The 19459-nt window shown below is 35.1% G+C and overlaps 2 pseudogenes; both read right to left on the bottom strand.

Annotated features, from left to right (window-relative positions):
* Nucleotides 1-343: 343 nt before the first annotated feature.
* On the bottom strand, nt 344-1398 carry LOC110261950 (olfactory receptor 4A15-like; annotated as a pseudogene).
* Nucleotides 1399-7279: 5881 nt separating this feature from the next.
* LOC110261949 (olfactory receptor 5D3-like) lies at nt 7280-14097 on the bottom strand (annotated as a pseudogene).
* Nucleotides 14098-19459: the final 5362 nt, after the last annotated feature.

Genomic DNA, 19459 nt, shown 5'->3' with positions numbered 1-19459 from the left:
GAAGAGAACATTTGTTTTATTCTATTAGATTAACATGTTTTTAACAATATTTAAACTTTAATTTTAAATTTTATTCTCTGGGATTAAAAGATAGTAAGTTTTATTAGGGCATATTTCTCTGTACTTTACCACACAAAGAAGAACTTGAAATAAAACCAAAAATTTGTTGTCACTAAAGAATCTTAATACAGTATGATTGCCTATGTAAGAGATTAAACCTATGCAATTCTCTTGGCCTTTAGGACTACAAAATATCCCACTTCCATAAAGATTATTTTTATAGTGTTTTCAGAATAAATAGACAAAAAACCAAAGGAAATGACTTTTAAAATGTAATCACTAATCATGGAAGTATTCCTTGATTCTGTAAAGGAATGAATATCACATCTTTACATGATGGATATAACCTTCTTCCAACTAAGGTAATGTTTCTACACCAAAATTTTCTCATGTCATTTTTCATGTCTGCATTTCTCAGGGTATAGATTGAGGGGTTCAACATGGGAGAGATGAAAGTTGAAACCACCATCATGGATTTACCAGTGGGAGAACTGGCATTACGTCTTGCATACAGGAAGATACAGGGAAGAAATAATAAAATGACCACAGTTATATGGGATGCATAGGTGTAGAAGGCTTTGTGATTCCCTTCCAAACTATGAGTCTTAAGTGAATGTAATATTACCACAGTTATATGGGATGCATAGGTGTAGAAGGCTTTGTGATTCCCTTCCAAACTATGAGTCTTAAGTGAATGTAATATAACCCCATAGGAAATTAAGAGATTAAAGTGCATATTGTGCCAACACTAGCTATTATAGAAGGTCCAATGAGGTGGGTATTTGTGCAAATAAGTTTCAGTAAGAGGTACATGTCAAGGCAAATTTGTCAGTGATATTGGGGCCCCAGAAAGGGAGCTGATAAATAAAGAGAAACTGAACCAAGGAATGTAGAAAGCCTCCAGTCCAGGCCGCCAGCAGCATGAGAAGACATATCCACTTATTCATGTTGATCAAAAATTGAAGACATTTACAGATGGTTACATATCAGCCATAGGCCATCACCACCAGGAGAGTGACTTTGGTACCAGTGAAAAGATGGCTATAAAGAATTGATTCATACAAGCCTGGAAGGAAATAGTCTTTTTCTCATGAAGTGAGTCAGTGATCATTTTGGGAGCAATGGCAGTAGAACACACAGTATCTATAAATTATAAGGGAGCTAGAAAAACATACATGGGGGCATGCGGTGACCAGCTGCCCCCACTAGCCACAACAGATTGTTCACTATGGTCAAAATGTAGATAAGTAAGAATGGGACAAACAGAATATTTTGCATATCTGGGTTTTGTGTGAGCCCCAAGAAGACAAAGTCAGTCACATTACTCCTATTTTCCATATGTTCTCCCAAAGGTGTTGATCAGTTGTCAGAGGCTACAAACAAAAGTGACGATAATAAATTTGAAAGAATGCATGATTTGTGTCAAAAATGAAATGCCTTAATAGTGTTCACTCTGCAAGGCCTCACACAGAGTAACTCTTTAGAAAATGAGACTTTGGCATCTACTTTCACAAGTACTCCTGTCATTTTCTCAAATTCTTCGCTTCAACTACAGTAATTAGATTTCAGTATTCTAACTGGGAGGAATATATGAGTAGCCATGTCTGTGAGATGACCAAGCAAACAATAATAATAATAAAAAAACCCGCTTTCTCCAAAATATATCTCACAAAGATTGCATTTTTTACTTTATATATCATTTTCTTTTTTTTTTTTTCCTGATTGCATTTTGGCCTTCTGAAATCCACTGTGAAAACAATCTAATCTCTATTGACTTTATTTATATAGTTATACAAATACCTAGGTATGGAGCATAAAATTATAGGCTGACATTTGATGACTGCCTTTCTGTGTTACTATGAGCTACAAAAATGTTGAAAAATATCACACACACCAGTGAAAGAACCAGACATTTTATGAGTGTTCATTAAATGCTTATTAAGCTCTATTTGCTTAAAGTGAATTTCAAAAATTATGAATGCAACTGAGAAGGAATATATGAAGAAATCTTCTCAACCAAGAAAGCACAATGAAAGTAATTTTTTTTAGAAATACACATGCACAGGAACAAACACATACACAAAATAAGATTTATTACAACCTAGGTTACTGAAGGAAAAAATTTGTACAAATCTAAGTGAATGAGTACTACATAGATAATTTTGCTCTTTTCCAAAATGGGTTAGAATTGAAGATTATTGCTAAGCAGAGCTCAATTATGAATGTCAAAGATTTTAGGAAAAATCAGTTGTATAGTAGTAAGATTTCTGCACACCGCATCTAGAAATACTATTGTATTTTGCTCAGTCATTTTAGGAAAATCACATATTGATGCATATTCTTACTGGAAAGGTGATAACCTTTCCAAATGTGTGAGTTTCTAAATTCTGATCATTGAAAACTTTATTCTCAATGGCAGGCTAACACTTTGGCTTGTTGACCCTCTTTGTATTTATCAGGGTGAACTAGTATGTATTAAAGATTATTGGATTATTTAGTAATACATAGATTAGAAAATTAGACTAATTTTATTGTTGTTGTTGCTCATATTATAAGTACTGGTTATCTGAATCTGTGTGGAATATGAGACATTCATTTTCACTTGAGAAAAATAAATTATTCATTAGACCTTTCAGATATGATCCAAGGCCAATTTAACATGTAATATTTAAATTTTATTTTGGCAAAATTATTTCAAATGGTGCTCCATTTCAGCATCTATAGTTACAGATTATCATTTGTGAAGGGCAGGAGATTTTTCTATCCTATGTGCCTCTGGCAAGCCAATTTGTACTCAAAAATAAGAGGGAGAATAAAAATACCAGGAGAGAAAATAACTACTGACTGATTAAAGGCAGATAAAATACTTAGCAATGATTCTGCAAATGTTAGCCAATAACAACCGATGTCTGAATTTTCAGTTTAATAAAATAATGTTAGTATGACCCTCATAAATACAGATGTTATTTCAATTTTGTTTTACCAGGTCAATTTAGAAATAAACAATTATCTCCTTCATATTTGTATGCTATTTTTGTACTCAGGAAATGTATTTCCTAAATTCAGAAGAGGGAAAGGTCAGGAAATTGGAAAAGAGCTAATGATAGACCAGCATAATGAAAGAAGCATGGGGTTGGAAGCAGATTTAAATTCAGTTCCAGGTTTACCATTTACTGTGTGAACTTTAGTAAATCACTCAGACTTTCTGAGCTTCAACTACTTTATCAATAATGATAAGATGATAAAACATATTACATAGGTGTGTAAGTATGAAATTAAGAAAAGATGTTAATATACTTAGCACAGTCTCATAATTGTGGAGTTCAGAAGAAGTTGGTTTCCCACCCTCACCCCTTTTAAATCTTAGTGCCATGACTAAATGGTGTGTGTGTGTACACATTTTTTTTTTTTACTGCATCCACTACATGTGTTAGTTCCTGGGCCAGGGACTGAACCTGTGCCACAGAAGCAACCCCAGCCACTGGAGGGACAATCCATGATCCTTAATCCATGGCACCACTAAGAAACTTTCCAAATCAGTATTATTTTTTTAAAAATTTAAAAATGACAAAAACAAAACTGAGAAATAATAATATCCAAACTGGGCTGCAATAGAAATATGGGTACGACTTGGGACATCTTAAGAGGGGAGCTCAGCTCTTTTTCCTGAATTTGAGGGCATTCTCAGACATTATAATATTCTTTTTAGAAATTTTATTATGACATCATTCTAGACACATGGTGAATATTCTCAATGCAAAAATCAGGATAACATCCCAGGAAAAGAGGTTTGAGATCAAATTTCAGCAATGAGAGCCTTCAGGAAGATGGACTCAGGAGATGTCTGGCACTGATACTGACAAAGAGTGTCCCCTACATTAGAGGTTGATGGATCTCAGAGTTAAACATTTGAGAAAAAGTTAACACAAGATAGGCCAATGACCTGAAACCAACTCACCCACAGATTGTGTTTCTACTATTAATAGACTCCAGGGAAGTTCCCACTCAGAATTCAAACACCATGTAAACACTAAGAAGTTGGTCCATAAAGCAAGAATCCACAGTGAAGTTAAATTCATGTGATTGGAATGTATTTCTTTCTTAATATCCAGAAAAACTTAGAGAAAGGAAGAGTTGGAGAGAAAAAGGAGAGATTTGGAAGCTGAATATGATTCCTCTGAACATAATGTAGGGCTTCTGTTTCCTTCCATGATCTTGAGAATTTAGACCCCAGAGAATATGTACTGAACTCTTTCTTTTTATAGAAGAAAATCAGAGATTTGATTGAATGCTCTCCTAGCTGGTTATCTACAAGAAGGTTGTTTCTTCCAAATCACTGGAAGGTGTACCTAACCTAGCCTACTTCGTGAAGTTCTTTTAAAAAATGAATTACAGAAAAATATACAAACTGAATTAGAAAACATGATGACTACAGTGAAATCCAAGGTGAAAGATAAATCCAATCAAATGCAACCATTCACAGTCAATTGCTATTGAATTTACTCTGATTTTTCTGTCTTTTTTGGGTAGACAGTGCATGTGCTTTGAGATGTATAAACAACATGACTTTAAATCTGACTTTTTTTCTTTATGTAAATAATTTTTACAGTCTTTGGAAACATTGATGTACTATTGACACTAAAGTTGTGTCATCTTCTAAATATGGACAATTTACACTTCCAAGCTTATATTAACACAGCTAAATAATATACTCTCTTAAAAATGACAAGTGCATTTTGAAAACATGTTTAATTCTCTCGGTGTCAAACAATCAACTGGTTCCACTACCCCCAAGTGACACCCAATTAGATCCTCTCCTCCTTCCCCTGGGCCCCTGACAACCTGACTGAAACTTGCCAGGAAACCATGGCACAACAGAGGCTGTTGATTACCAGGCATAGAATTATTTACTGTATTTATTAGCATGGTCTTGATCCAGAATCCTGTGGGTCTGCATGATTATTCTTTCACTGGGATAGGTTTGATTTCTGCAATGCACACTCCCCTCATCACTGACACCTCTGCACCTTGGACCAACTCTTCAGGAGCCAATTCTATACCCAAGTCTCTCAAACTTGCAGCTTTCTCTTATATTAGTTTTCTTTTTGTTTGTTTGTTTTTGTTTTTGTTTGTTTTTTGCCATTTCTTGGGCCACTCCCACGGCATATGAAGGTTCCCAGGCTAGGGGTCGAATTGGAGCTGTAGCCACCGGCCTACACCATGCCACAGCAACATGGGATCTGAGCCATGGCTGCAACCTACACCACAGCTCATGGCAATGCTGGATCATCAACCCACTGAGCCAGGCCAGGGATCGAATCCACAACTTCATGGTTCTTAGTCGGATTCATTAACCACTGCACCACGACGGGAACTCCATCTTATATTAGTTTTCTATGCTGCATAACAAGTTACCACAGTCAGTGGCTTACATTTCTTCACATATTTAAATCATAGTTTCTGTAGCATAATAGTCTGGGAATTTTTGATTTGCATGGGACAAAAAATTATTGAGTTATGTGAGAAGTTTTGCATAACTTTATAAGATACTGCCAACCTATTTTCAACATTACTGAACATTTACCCTCATTGGAAGTGCATAAGCATTCAGCTTGCTCCACTTTTTCACCAATATCTGAAACTTATTCATTTTAGCCATTCTATTGGGAGTATAGAAGTATCTCACTGAGGCTTTAGTTTTAGCTGTAATAAGAATATTATTGATGACTAATGATGCTTAATATACTTATATATGTTTATAGAATATTTGTATATTCCATTTTGTCAATCATCTGCTCAAATATTTCACCAACTCTTTTTTTTTAATTAAATACCAACTCTTTAATTAAATCGTTTTTCTTCTGGTTTAAGTATAAATAGTTTTTGGCACATTCTACCTACAAATCCTTTATCAATTATATATATACATATTGCAAATATTTACTCATAATCTGAGGCCTAAGATTTCATTTTATTAATGGTTTCATTTACCCTTAATAAATGTTTACCTCATGTTTAATGGTGATGAAACTCCTTTTATCAATTTTTAATGATCCAACTTCTTTATATTTCATCCAAAAAAATTCTCACCCAAAGTTTTGAGATTTTTTTTTTGTCATATGCTATTTTTTTGGTTTTATTTTTTATGTTTACAACTCTGATCCATTTCATTTTATTCATGCTAATAATTGTGTATTGTCTTAAATAAAAAGTAAAGGCTCACTTATCCATGAGGATATCCAGTTATCTCAACATTGTTTTGGAAAAATTATTATTTCTCTAGTGAATTGTGATGATATGTCTTCTTGAAATTTAAATGACTAGAGAGGATTGAGTCCCTTTGGGGACACTATTAATATTCCTCTGCCTTGATTACTCAAATTTTTGGAATAAAATAGGGATTTGAATTTGGGGAAAGCAGGACAATATTTTATTCAATTTTGTTTGCTAGTCAAAAGGTAATAGGTTTCATGAATAAAAATTTTCTGTCACCATTTTTTTTTCCTTTTTAGGAAAGTTCCCAGCTTAGGGGTCAAATTGGAGCTGCAGCTACTGGCCTACATCACAGCAACAGCCACAGCCACATCAAATCTGAGCCCCATCTGTGACCTAAGGCACTGCTTGGGGCAATGGCAGATTCTTAACCCTCCGAGCAAGGACAGGGATCAAACCCACATCTTCAGGGACACTATGTTGGGTTCTTAACACACTAAGGCACAATAGGAATGCCTGCCATCATTTTTTAACATGAATAGTAAGTTATTCCTTAAGTTACAGTAAACTGAAGCATTTGTCAAAGCCATCTCTTGGGTATCAATTTCCTGGTAATTCTAGAGAATCATCTTAGACCTGGACCTGTCTGATGAGCTGAGAATAAGTTTTACTTTGGAAACACACATATAAAATTATGCTATATATGATGAAGCATTTAAAAGTAATTTACAAATATTGAAGAAAACAGTTGAATAATTTTTTTATTTTATATTTGGGTTTACATGTGGTTTACAGCTATTTTGCTAAACATTGATATATGCAATAATTAATAATTAACAATCAACAATGTGCTACTATATATATATATATATATATATTATATTAACTAAAATCTGTTGATTAAAAGATGTGAACTTGAATCACTAATTGCCCTAAAAGAGTTGAACAATCTGTAGCACAGTAAATCACATTATCTTTGGTAAATAATATAATGAATCTCATAATATCATATTGAGTGACAAAGAAATTTTGTGACAATTAATTTTCTGAATGTGTTTTTTTTATATCTTCATTCTGAAGGCTGTAGATCAAGGGATTCAGCATGGAATCACCACTGTATAAAACGCAGAAGACACTTTAACTGTGAGCCAAGAGGTTTTAGTGTTAGGCATACAATAAAGGAAAAGGATAGTTTCATGGAAGATGGTGATAGCTGTCAGGTGAGAAGCACAGGGAGAGAAGGTTTTCTGACAATATCTTCCCAATAACAAATGGGTCTGGGAAGATAAACTGCAAATATCCATTATCATTCAGGCTATTTATTTATTTATTCTGCTGCACTTGTTGGTATGTGGAAGTTCTTGGGCCAGGGATCCAACTGGTACTGTAGTTGCAGCCTGTGACACAGCTACAGTGACTATGCCAGATCTTTAATCTGCTGTGTGACAAGGGAACTTCCTGTTCACAGGCTATTTCAATAAATGAATGCTCTTCAACATTTGAAAATATTAGCAAAACCCGAGTATATTAAGGAGATTTATAATTCTCATTTATTGGAGTAATTACATTAATAACAAAAGATATTTAGAAAATTATTTCATATTCAATCCTAGCAATTTCAAATAATTTTGGCAAAAATATCTGGTTTAGGATTAGGTTTGTTCTCAAATTGAAACTAGGACTACATTCACAAATCAACAAATATCCTATGAATTTTTTGCATCTTCTCCATTGATCACTGCTGCCAGTTTTTATAATACAAAATTTAATTATCAGAAATACTTCATGCCCTCTTAGTGAAAATTAAAATGTCTCTGACCAGGAGTTCCCACTGTGGCCCAATGGGTTAACAACCCTACATAGTGTCCCTGAGGATGCAGTTTCGATCCCTGGCCTTGTTCAGTGGGTTAAGGATCCAGCATTGCCACAAGCTGCAGCATACATCATAGGTGCAGCTTGGATCTGGTGTTGCTGTGACTGTGGCTTAGCTGAAGTTCTGATTTGACCCCTAGCCTGGCAACTTCCATATGCTGTAGGTGTGGCCTTAAATGAAAATGTCTCTGACCATATAAAAGGGCTATCTTTAATTTTTGGAATAATCTATCAGATCTGGGTTTCCATCTTTTCCATCTAAATTGAAATATACCAAAAGAGACCTGAAAAGACCTGAAACCAGAATATCTCAATTAATTTATGGAGGAGTGCTTTGTACGGTTAATGGACTTCAGGAATTTTCCTTCTCAGTAATGAAAAACTCTTTAAGATATCAACAGGTTTAGGCTTGTAATAAAAGTAGCAGTACATTTCAATGAGAATGCAGGTAAAATGGCATTTTATTTGCAGGACATAATATCAAAGAATAAAAAGAAAAAAACTGAAAGCTAAATTCCCTATCTAAACTTTGCCAAATTGTGAGTCTTTAATTTGCCTCTGTATCTATGAAGATATAAACTGTAGAGAATTATAATTGGAGTATTACTCAGTGAATCACAAAAACCATATAATTATTTGAAACTGTCTCTTGTGTCACTATGGCAGATGCATTTTCTTCCAAATCATTAGAGGTAATTATACCACTGCATCTATTTCATTACTTACTTTTAGATTTTGAATTATTGAAATAACACATTGTTGTTGAAGTAAACATGAACTATAGGATTTTAAATAAGGAAAAGAGAACAAAATCTAGAAATGATTGTTATGAATGCAACTGAATTTCAAATCCTATATTCAGAGTAGAGTAGAGAAAATTGGCCAACATGACCTGAAGCAAAGGATGAAGGTGACCCTCACCAGTGATATAATGTACTTATCATTTACCACCCATTGCAGACCAGAGGTGATTTGGGAGACATGCCAACTTAAAGCAATGTGGTCTCCTGGACTGGATCCCAGAAAAGAAAAAGGACATTAATTTTAAAAACAAATAAACAAACATAGAATCCAAATAAAATTTTGATTTTTAGTGATCATAATATAACATTATTTCTTTTTTTATTTTCTTAAATTTATTTTTTATTGTTATTTCCTCCAACACATTTTTTTCTACTGCATAGCATGGGGACCCAGTTACACATACATGTATACATAATTTTTTCTCCCATTGCTGTGCTGCATTGTAAGTATCTAAACATAGTTCTCAGTGCTACACAGCAGAATCTCATTGTTAATACATTCCAAAAGCAATAGTTTCCATCCATTAACCCCAAGCTCCCAATCCATCCCACTCCCTTTCCCTCTCCCTAGGCCACAAGTCTATTCTCCAAGTCCATGATTTTCTTTTCTGTGGAAAGGTTCATTTGTGCTGTATATTGGATACCAGATATGAGTGATATCATATGGTGTTTTTCTCTTTCTGACTAACTTCACTCAGTATGAGAGTCTCTAGTTCCATCCATGTTGCTGTAAATGACATTATTTTGTTCTTTTTTATGATTGAGTAGTATTCCATGGTGTATATATACCTATATACCACAATTTCCTAATCCAGTCATCTGTTAATGGACATTTGGGTTGTTTCCATGTCTTGGCTATTGTGAATAGATCTGCAATGAACAAAAGTTTATTTTACTGTGGTAAAAACACTTAAGATCTACTCTCTCTCTTTTTTTTTTTTTTTTAATGTTTTAGGGTCATATCTTTGGCATGTGGAAGTTCCCAGGCTAGGAGTTGAATGAGAGCTGTAGCTGCCAATCTACACTACAGTCACAGAAACACAAAATCAAAGCTACATCTGCCACCTATACCACACCTCACAGCAACCCAGGATCCCTGACCCACTGCGTGAGGCCAGGGATTGTACCCACATCCTCATGGATACTAGTTGGATTCATTTCCACTGTGCCACCACAAGGGAACTTAGAGATATACTCTCTTAAGATTTTTTTTTCTTTTTATGTATTTCCCCAGGCCAGGGATCAGATCTGAGCCAGTTGTGACCTACTGTGGGAACACCGAATCACTCTGCTGGGCTGGGAATCAAACCTGTGTCCTGGCACTGCAGAGATGCAGATGATCCTCTTGCACCAGAGCAGGATCTCCTTCAGATATTTTTAAGGGTACCATACAGCATTGTTGGCCTCAAACATCATTTTGTATAGCACATCTCTAGATGTTATTCATATTATTTGATTGAAACTTTGTGCCCGTTGATTTGTAACTTCCCATTTCCCCCTCCACTCGCCTCTGACAACTAACATACCCTTCTGTGAGTTTATGAATTTGATTATATTATATATACCATATAAATGGAATCACATAGTATTTCTCTTTTTCTGACTGGATTATTTCACTTAGCAAATATTTTCAGTGTTCACACTTGTGGTCATATATTAGAGAATTTCCATTTTTTAAAAGCCAAATTGTCTTCCATTGTTTATGTATACTACATTTTTTTTTATCCAAAACTACAGAGATGTTTAGGTTGTTTCCACATCTTGGCTGTTGTGAAGGGTTCCGCAACAAATGTGGGAAGGCTAATACCTCCTTGAAAACTTGATTAGAATTTTTTGATAAATATCCAGAAGCAGGATTACTGGATCATACAATTTAATTTTTAATTTGTAGAAAAATTCATACTGTTTTCCACAGCAGCTACACCATTTTCATTCATACCAACAATGTACAATGAGGTGTGATGAAAATTCTCTGAAATATATTTGCATTTTATTTAGTAAACTGAAAATTATTAAAAATTTATTTTTAAAATACCAGTCACTTAATAGTCCCATTTTATTGTGTCTCTAACAATACAAGCAGCTCTGCTTTATGCCAACTCACCATCCTTTCTGAACTGATGCAGCATAAAAGTAATAAGCAGCCTCTCAGCCTCCAGCCCTCCAACTTTGAATTATTTTGCTACTCCCCTTTCAGACTTTGTTTTTAGTGTCTGTGGCTGTGAGTGTGTTGGACTAGGTTGCAGGGTGGTGTTTGGGGGTAGTAAGTAACACTTCTGCACACGTATTACTAAATAATAACTAATTTAGTGAATGTAAACTTACATAATATTTTCTGATAATACATATATTTCACAAAGAAGTAAATAAAACACAAAAAAATCTAATTACCTAGACCACAAAATTGGTATTTGAAGTAGTCCAGATTCAAATATAATCCTCATATAAAGAGAATCTAGAAAATCAGAGCAGCCTTAGAACATACTCCTAAGTATGTCCTATAATCTTAGCAATTATTGTAAGTTTTTTTCAATGGTTGCATTAACAATGAAGAATTTAAATTGTAAACCAAAATGATGTATTACTACTCATCTACCAACTTGAAAATAGTGAAATGTCTCATGGAAGTATTAACTTTTGGCGAGAATGGGCAATAAGTAGAACTCAGGTATAAGATGGATAGAATGTAAACTAAAACATAGGCCTTATCTCACAGAATGACAGCTTATAAAGCAATGCAGCACATCCTTGTGTGAAAATGTTCATAGCAGCATTTCCATTAAAGGCAGAAAAGGAAATATCCAGGAGCAGAATTGCTGGATCATATATATGGTAGTTCTATTTACATTCTCTATTTACATTCTCAATTTACATTCTCACGAACAGTGCACAAAATTTCTCTTTTTTTCATCCTCTCCAACACTGGTTATTTGTAGAATTTGTAGAATGAAGAGAGATGGGGCAATTTAGGGATATTGAATTAAAACACACAAAATATTCTGTATGCAATAAATAAGCATCAAGGATATATTGAAAAGTACAGTAATCGTAGCTATGATCTTGTAATAAGTTTGTTTTTCTTTTACAGGGCTGTACCCACAGCATATAGAAGTTCCCAGGCTAGGGGTCCAATCAGAGCTGCAGCTTTCGGCTTACAATGAAGCCAAAGGAATGCCAGAGCCCAGCTATATATGCATCCTACAACACAGCTTGCAGCAATACGAGAACCTTAACCTACTAAGCAAAGCCAGCAATCAAACCTGCATCATCAAGGACACTGCATTGGGTTCTAAACCCACTGAGTCACACAGAAACTCCTTTTGTAATAATAACTTTTAGTGGAGGATATCTTATAAAAATACTGAATCACTATACTGTATACCTAAAACTAATATAATACTATCAATAAACTATAATTCACCATAAAAGAGGAAGTAGCCAACCTCAATTAATAGCAGTACAATAAGTAAATTATGATATATTAATTTTAGGAAACATGCTTTAGCAATACAAAATGAAGTGCTGTTACATGTAATCACTTACATATTCTTTTTTTAAAAAAATGCTAAACCAAAGAAGCCAGATATGAGGGCATACTCTAAAATTCTATATGCATTTCAAAAGGAAGCAAAAGGGTAACTTTGAGACTCTCATAAAATATTCTCAGGGGTTGTAACTGAAAAGAAACATTCTGAATATGACACAGTTCTTAAAGCAGATTGCTCCTCGTGGTGTTAGAGAGGCACAGCGACTAGAAAGTATTTATGGAAATGTAAAGTATTGACAGAGATTTATCTTTAATTTCTTGGAGAAAGTAACATACAGAACTCCTATTCAGAGTTTAGTCTGCTTGTTTTCCATATTTCCTGATGTGAGAGAAAGAGGGAGAGAAAAGCAAGGCAGCAGAAAAGAAGGGAAGATAACACAGAAGGGTAGTTGTTTACAGACTTCTGTACAGGCTTTAGAGGAATATTTTTAAGCCTCTTACATTCTGGGAGTGATAAATAAACAGAATTTTATTTATTTTTTTCTTTTGAACTGAAGATGATTTTTTAAAGAATAGTGAGATTTAATGATCATATATATACACATATATTATCTAATTTTCTCAATAAATTGTAATCCCATTACTAGAAGAAAAAAATTAAAAATTAAAAGGTATAAACACATTTAAGAAAATAACTCCTTCTCTCTCTTTTGTCAAAATTACATTGAGTGAGAAAACAGTGGCTCGGCATTGATTAATTTTCTGATTGATACTTTCACTTCCTGATTGATACTTTCACTTCATCATTTCTAAGGCTATAGATAATGGGGTTTAGCATGGGGATCACCACTGTGTAAAACACAGTGGCTATTTTGATGAAGATAAATGATCTTTTGGAGCTGGGTGCACAGTAAAGAAGAAAGGTCCTGTGTAAGATGGTGATGGTGGTCAGGTGGGAGGCACAGGTGGAGAAGGCTTTTTGGAGCCCACCAGCAAATGGCATATTGATAATCATAACAATGATGAAAGGATAGGAAGAGAGGATAATCAGGAGGCTATAAGCCTTGTTGACTGTGGAAATGATAAAACCCAGCATCAGGTTGAAATAAGTGTCAGAGCAGGAGGCAGAGATGATGGCAGAATACTCACAGACAAAGTGGTTTATGATGTTAGAACCACAGAAGGATAGTTCCAAAAGAGAATATGTGAGTGTAAAGGATTATAACCCACACCATGAGTAAGATGAGGCTACCAGGAGAGTACAGAGCTTAGGAGACATAGCAACCATGTAGAGCAGGGAGTTACAACAGCCACAAACAAGTCGTAGGCCATCATGGCTAACATGAATATTTCTGTAAACACAAATGTTCAGCCAAAGAAAAACTGCATCGTCCAACCCATGTAAGATATAGTCCTTATGCCCACAACCAAGATCTCTAAGAGTTTGGGTGTAATTACAGAAGAGTAACAGAAATCAGGAAAGGAGAGATGGCTGAGAAAAAAGTACACGATTCTGATGATCACAATCATACCCATGTTCCCCACTACAGAAACTGTGTCGATGGCCAAGAAGACCAAGAAGAGGGGCACCTGGAGGTGTGGGTATTCAGAGAAGCCCAGGAGGATGAAGCTGATACCAACACTCTGATTTCCCTCTTCCATCACTCTGGTTCCTGCTAGAGAAAATCAAATGTCCTTCCTGAGCAACCAAATGTGACAGAGCTAGTGGCTATTATTTTTTTTATTTTCCCTCAGGCTGGGCTCTGGCCTGGAACAGGTGGGTGGAGTTTGGGGTTTCCCAGGAAGGCAAACAGGGCCTAGTTGGAGCCCGAAGGCTGCACTGTGTGTCTTTGGGTGTTTGTGGGGGAGTAGTTTGGGTCCTGATAGAGGGTCAGGGCAAGGATAGACTAGAATGATCTGATCATCAGGGGTGGCTCAGGGAATGCACATGTTTGAATTTACTCAGCTATTCCCCACTTCCCTCCACATGAATGTCTTTATTTTATTTTATTTTATTTTATTTTATTTTATTTTATTTTATTTTACTTTATTTTATTTATTTACTTTTTAGGGCCGGACCTGTAGCACATGGTGGTTCCCATGCTAGTGGTCTAATCGGTGCTACAGATTCAGGTCTACACCACAGCCACAGCAAAGCCAGATCTGAGCTGCCTCTGCCACCTACACCATAGCTCATGGAAATGCTGGATCCTTAAGCCACTGTTCAAACCTGCTATCTCATGGTTCCTAGTCAGATTCATTTCTGCTGTGCCATGATAGGAACTCCTGAATATTTCTTTAAATAGATCCATTTAATTAATACTGTTGACTATGACTAGAAATTCTTATGTTTGCTCTGACCGTTTTAAATGGCCAAGATGTCTTCACTTTCCCTCTCACTTTTCCTCACTTCTACGTTTTTCTTGTCACTTTCCCTCTCAGACCATCAGATAAGCCCCAGTTTTACATCCTTGTAATGATTTCATCAACAGGCTTAACCTCGTTAATAGGTCATTTGTTGCATCTTCTAGAGATTATGAGTGACATCTTGTAAAGATCTTAGGCTTTGTAATATGGTCAACTTGGGTTCAAATTTGGCCTGAGCCACCTATTAATATGTGTCTCTGACAAGTTGTTTAATCACTTTGCAACGCAGTCTCTTATCTATGGAAATATGATAATAAAATAAGCATTCTTTTTATTTTACACTTTTATATAAGGCATAACTTTAGATAGCTATTTTTTAAACATTTAAGATTAAATTGGACATGTAGTAAGTGTAATCTCAAATTTAATTTCTTCTCTTATTATATTTCTAATTCCATTTTTAAATGTGTATCCTTTAATTTCAAATATATGACTTCAAAATACCCTGGAATGCAGCACCAGTTATAACTTTAAAAATCTGAAGTAGTGCAAATAGAGGATATGACATGGAGAGACATAGAGGAAATAGCTGTCTTTCCTGATTCTTTCCTAATGCTTTCTTAGATGCACATTTCAATTAACACCTAAAGCCAGTCATGCATAAACTTTCTTTTCTCCATTTTTCTTCCCTATCCTTATCTGGATTTCTGTGATTCACTTTTCTTCCCAGGTTCAGGTTTTGAGAAAGGCAGTTAGGACTAAATGAAAGTATTCTTAAAAATGTGCTCCCAGCTTTATCCCTAGCTACCACCACCTACTCACCTAGGTAACAATCATCTTTATTTAGCCTGCCTACATCCATCCTTCAGGACTATCTTTCATTAAATCTGAGTCTAGATTTGTGATTAGATCCTTAGACCTTTTCAAAATTACCTCCTTACAAATTACTCGAAATATTGCCTTTCTGTCTGGATTTCCATAATCTATAATGTCACTATATCACCTAGATTCTTTAACTGATACTCCTTTTGTTTAACTCATACCAGCAATTTTGATTGTTTTTGCATAAAACACATTTTTGTAATTTTATATTTTCATTACATTGAACACATTGTCCTCTACCCCCATAAGATTTTAAGCATTACTACCTTTTAATATCAAATTCCTGGCAAAACTCTTCCAGACAACATCGGTGATTAATCCATAACTCAAAGTTATTTTACTGCTCAAACTTGCTTCCACCTAAGTGGTTTTAAACTCAAAATTTGATTGCAAAGTCTGGTATATTTCTCTACAGTTTTATGGGTTTCTTTTTAATATTTTCCAAAAATATTTTTTAAAATCTAGAACAGGTAATATTACTTGAATATCTGTACAGTAAGTTACAGAAGGAATATTCAAAAACAAATGCATTCCAAGAATCTTAAAGATGTAAGAAATAGAGTACGGTAACTCATATTTTTATTCTTAACTGAATTAAATGCATACTATTGTACTGCTATTGGATTTGTAAAGGCATTTCTCTGCCAAAAATATTGATGATTGCAGAGTTTCCCACATCAGAATTAAATTATTGCACTTAGTTTAACAACTAACCAGAATGCAGATACTCTTTTTAGATTTGACTGAGATCTTCTTTGATTTAAATAAGATTCTTAAAATTTATTTCCAAAACACAACTTTGATTAAAAAAAATTGTTGTAACTTATAATAGTAGTGGGTCAAAACTTCTTCCAAAGTATATTCCAGTAAAGTCTTCAAAAAAATTACATTTTTCTCATTAAACAATAAATGAAGGACACCGTAGAGAAACTCTCAAGGGTGAGCCAGACTTTCAACTAAATTTGGGATCATGCTGTATATTTGCATCTACCTGAGTGACTTTGGGGAATCACACCACAGAGAATTTTGATTGAGGTGTTTGTCATGAGCTACAAACAAGACAATTTAAGAAAATCCTTTATTCCTAATTTAGATTGTAATTTATTTAAATTGTTAAATCGTATAGGAATGTTGAACATGCTGATACTCTGATCTTAGAAAAATAACTGTAGCAATCAACCTATTATCTTACATATTGTGTATTCATCAGGGAAAATATGACTCCAAAATTCACAAAGAGGAAATCACAATCACTGACCAATAAGCCATCCATATTACCATTAGTGTGTTATATTCAATTTCAGTCTTTCCCCTTCATTTTCTTATTTAGACATCTATCTTTTTGTAAATAACACTTTCAGTGTCACATTGAATGTAGATCTGATATCATGGCCTTTGCATTTAACACTGAACTTAAACTATCAAAAAAAAAAAAAAACCTCCCAGATACATGTTGCTGGAATTTGCCTGGTTTATTTATATTCAGATATTCTGCAAAATAAATGTAAACACTCAAAAATAGTTAGAAAAATAACTTTTCTGATTAACTTTCCACTCACAGGGGTTAGTCTAAACAACTTCCTCTCTCCTGGCCTTTGTTTCCATGACTGCTCATGAAATTGAATAAGATAGAATACCATGGTTTTATTACTACATCATATGGAAGGGCCACTAACACTAGAGAAATCTTAGCCTGAAGAAAGGACACCTCAATGTTCATTAGGGAATCATTAATCATTAGACTCCATCCCCACTTTCCTTTAAGACTCTTCCACATCTTTAGACATTAGACAAAAAAGTCCCTGAAGGTAATCTATGTAAGAGAAAACATATGCTCTGTATCCTACACAGGGAAAGCATGTGAAGACTGTTGTTTCCTCTTTGATTCAAATTACATTAACAGGTGAATAAAATCTGGCCCATAGATACTGATTGTTTCATAGGGATCACTTTTCCCTAAATTGCTATAAAGTGCTGTATCTGAAAAAAAAAAAAAAAAAGATATTTTCAGGAACACCTTCACACCTTCAGGAGTTCCCTTTGAAGCTCAGCAAGTTAAAAACATTACATAGCCTCCATGAAGATGCAGGATTGCTCCCTGGCCTTGTTTAGAGCTTAAGTTTCTGGTATTGCTGCTGGCATTGATATAGGGAGCAAATGTGGTTTGCATCCAGACTTGCTGTGGACCCCCTAGCATGGGAACTTCCGTATACTGCAGGTACAGCCATAAAAAAAAATAAATAAAACATTCATTATGAATAAAATTATTTTTAATTTTTAGATATTTTTTTAAATTTTTTAATTTTCCCACTGTACAGCAAGGGGATCAGGTTATCCTTACATGTATACATTATATATGCATTACAATTACATTTTTCCCCCACCCTTTCTTCTGTGGCAACATGAGTATCTAAACAACATTCTCAATGCTATTCAGCAGGATCTCCTTGTATATCTATTCTAAGTTGTGTCTGATAAGCCCAAGCTCCCGATCCCTCCCACTCCCTCCCCCTCCCATCAGGCAGCCACAAGTCTATTTTCCAAGTCCATGATTTTCTTTTCTGAGGAGATGTTCATTTGTGCTGGATATTAGATTCCAGTTATAAGTGATATCATATGGTATTTGTCTTTGTCTTTCTGGCTCATTTCACTCAGGATGAGAGTCTCTAGTTCCATCCATGTTGCTGCAAATGGCATTATGTCATTCTTTCATATGGCTGAGTAGTATTCTATTGTGTATATATACCACTTCTTCCGAATCCACTCATCTGTCGATGGACATTTGGGATGTTTCCATGTCCTGGCTATTGTGAATAGGGCTGCAATGAACAGGTGGGTGTATGTGTCTCTTTTAAGTAGAGTTTTGTCCGGATAGATGCCCAAGAGTGAGATTGCGGGGTCATATGGAAGTTCTATGGATAGATTTCTAAGGTATCTCCAAACAGTTCTCCATAGTGGCTCTACCAGTTTACATTCCCACCAACAGTGCAGGAGGGTTCCCTTTTCTCCACAGCCCCTCCAGCACTTGTTATTTGTGGACTTATTAATGATGGCCATTCTGACTGGTGTGAGGTGGTATCTCATGGTAGTTTTGATTTGCATTTCTCTTATAATCAGCGATGTTGAGCATTTTTTCATGTGTTTGCTGGCCATCTGTATATCTTCTTTGGAGAAATGTCTATTCAGGTCTTTTGCCCATTTTTCCATTGATTGATTGGCTTTTTTGCTGTTGGGTTGTGTAAGTTGCTTGTGTATTCTAGAGATTAAGCCCTTGTCAGTTGCATCGTTTGAAACTATTTTCTCCCCTTCTGTAAGCTGCCTTTTTGTTTTCTTTTTGGTTTCCTTTGCTGTGCAAAAGCTTTTCAGTTTGATGAGGCCCCATGGGTTTATTTTTGCTCTTATTTCTGTTGCTTTGCAAGACTGACCTGAGAAAATATTCATGTTGTTGATGTCAGAGAGTGCTTTGCCTATGTTTTCTTCTAGGAGTTTGATGGTGTTCTGTCGTATATTTCAGTCTTTCAGCCATTTTGAGTTTATTTTTGTGCATGGTGTGAGGGTGTGTTCTAGTTTCATTGCTTTGCATGCAGCTGTCCAGGATTCCCAGCAATGCTTGCTGAATTGACTTTCTTTTTCCCATTTTATGTTCTTGCCTCCTTTGTCAAAGATTAACTGAGCATAGGTGTCAGGGTTTATTTCCGGGTTCTCTATTCTGTTCCATTGGTCTCTCTGTCTATTTTTTTAAATTTTTTTTGCCATTTTCTTGGGCCACTCTCAT

Source organism: Sus scrofa, chromosome 8 (assembly GCF_054392235.1).
Source record: "Sus scrofa isolate SSC_HxYL_T2T_F1_AM1 chromosome 8, Sscrofa_HxYL_maternal_Yorkshire_Landrace_v2.0, whole genome shotgun sequence".
Lineage (NCBI taxonomy): Eukaryota > Metazoa > Chordata > Mammalia > Artiodactyla > Suidae > Sus > Sus scrofa.
This window is presented reverse-complemented; position numbering and strand designations above follow the sequence as displayed.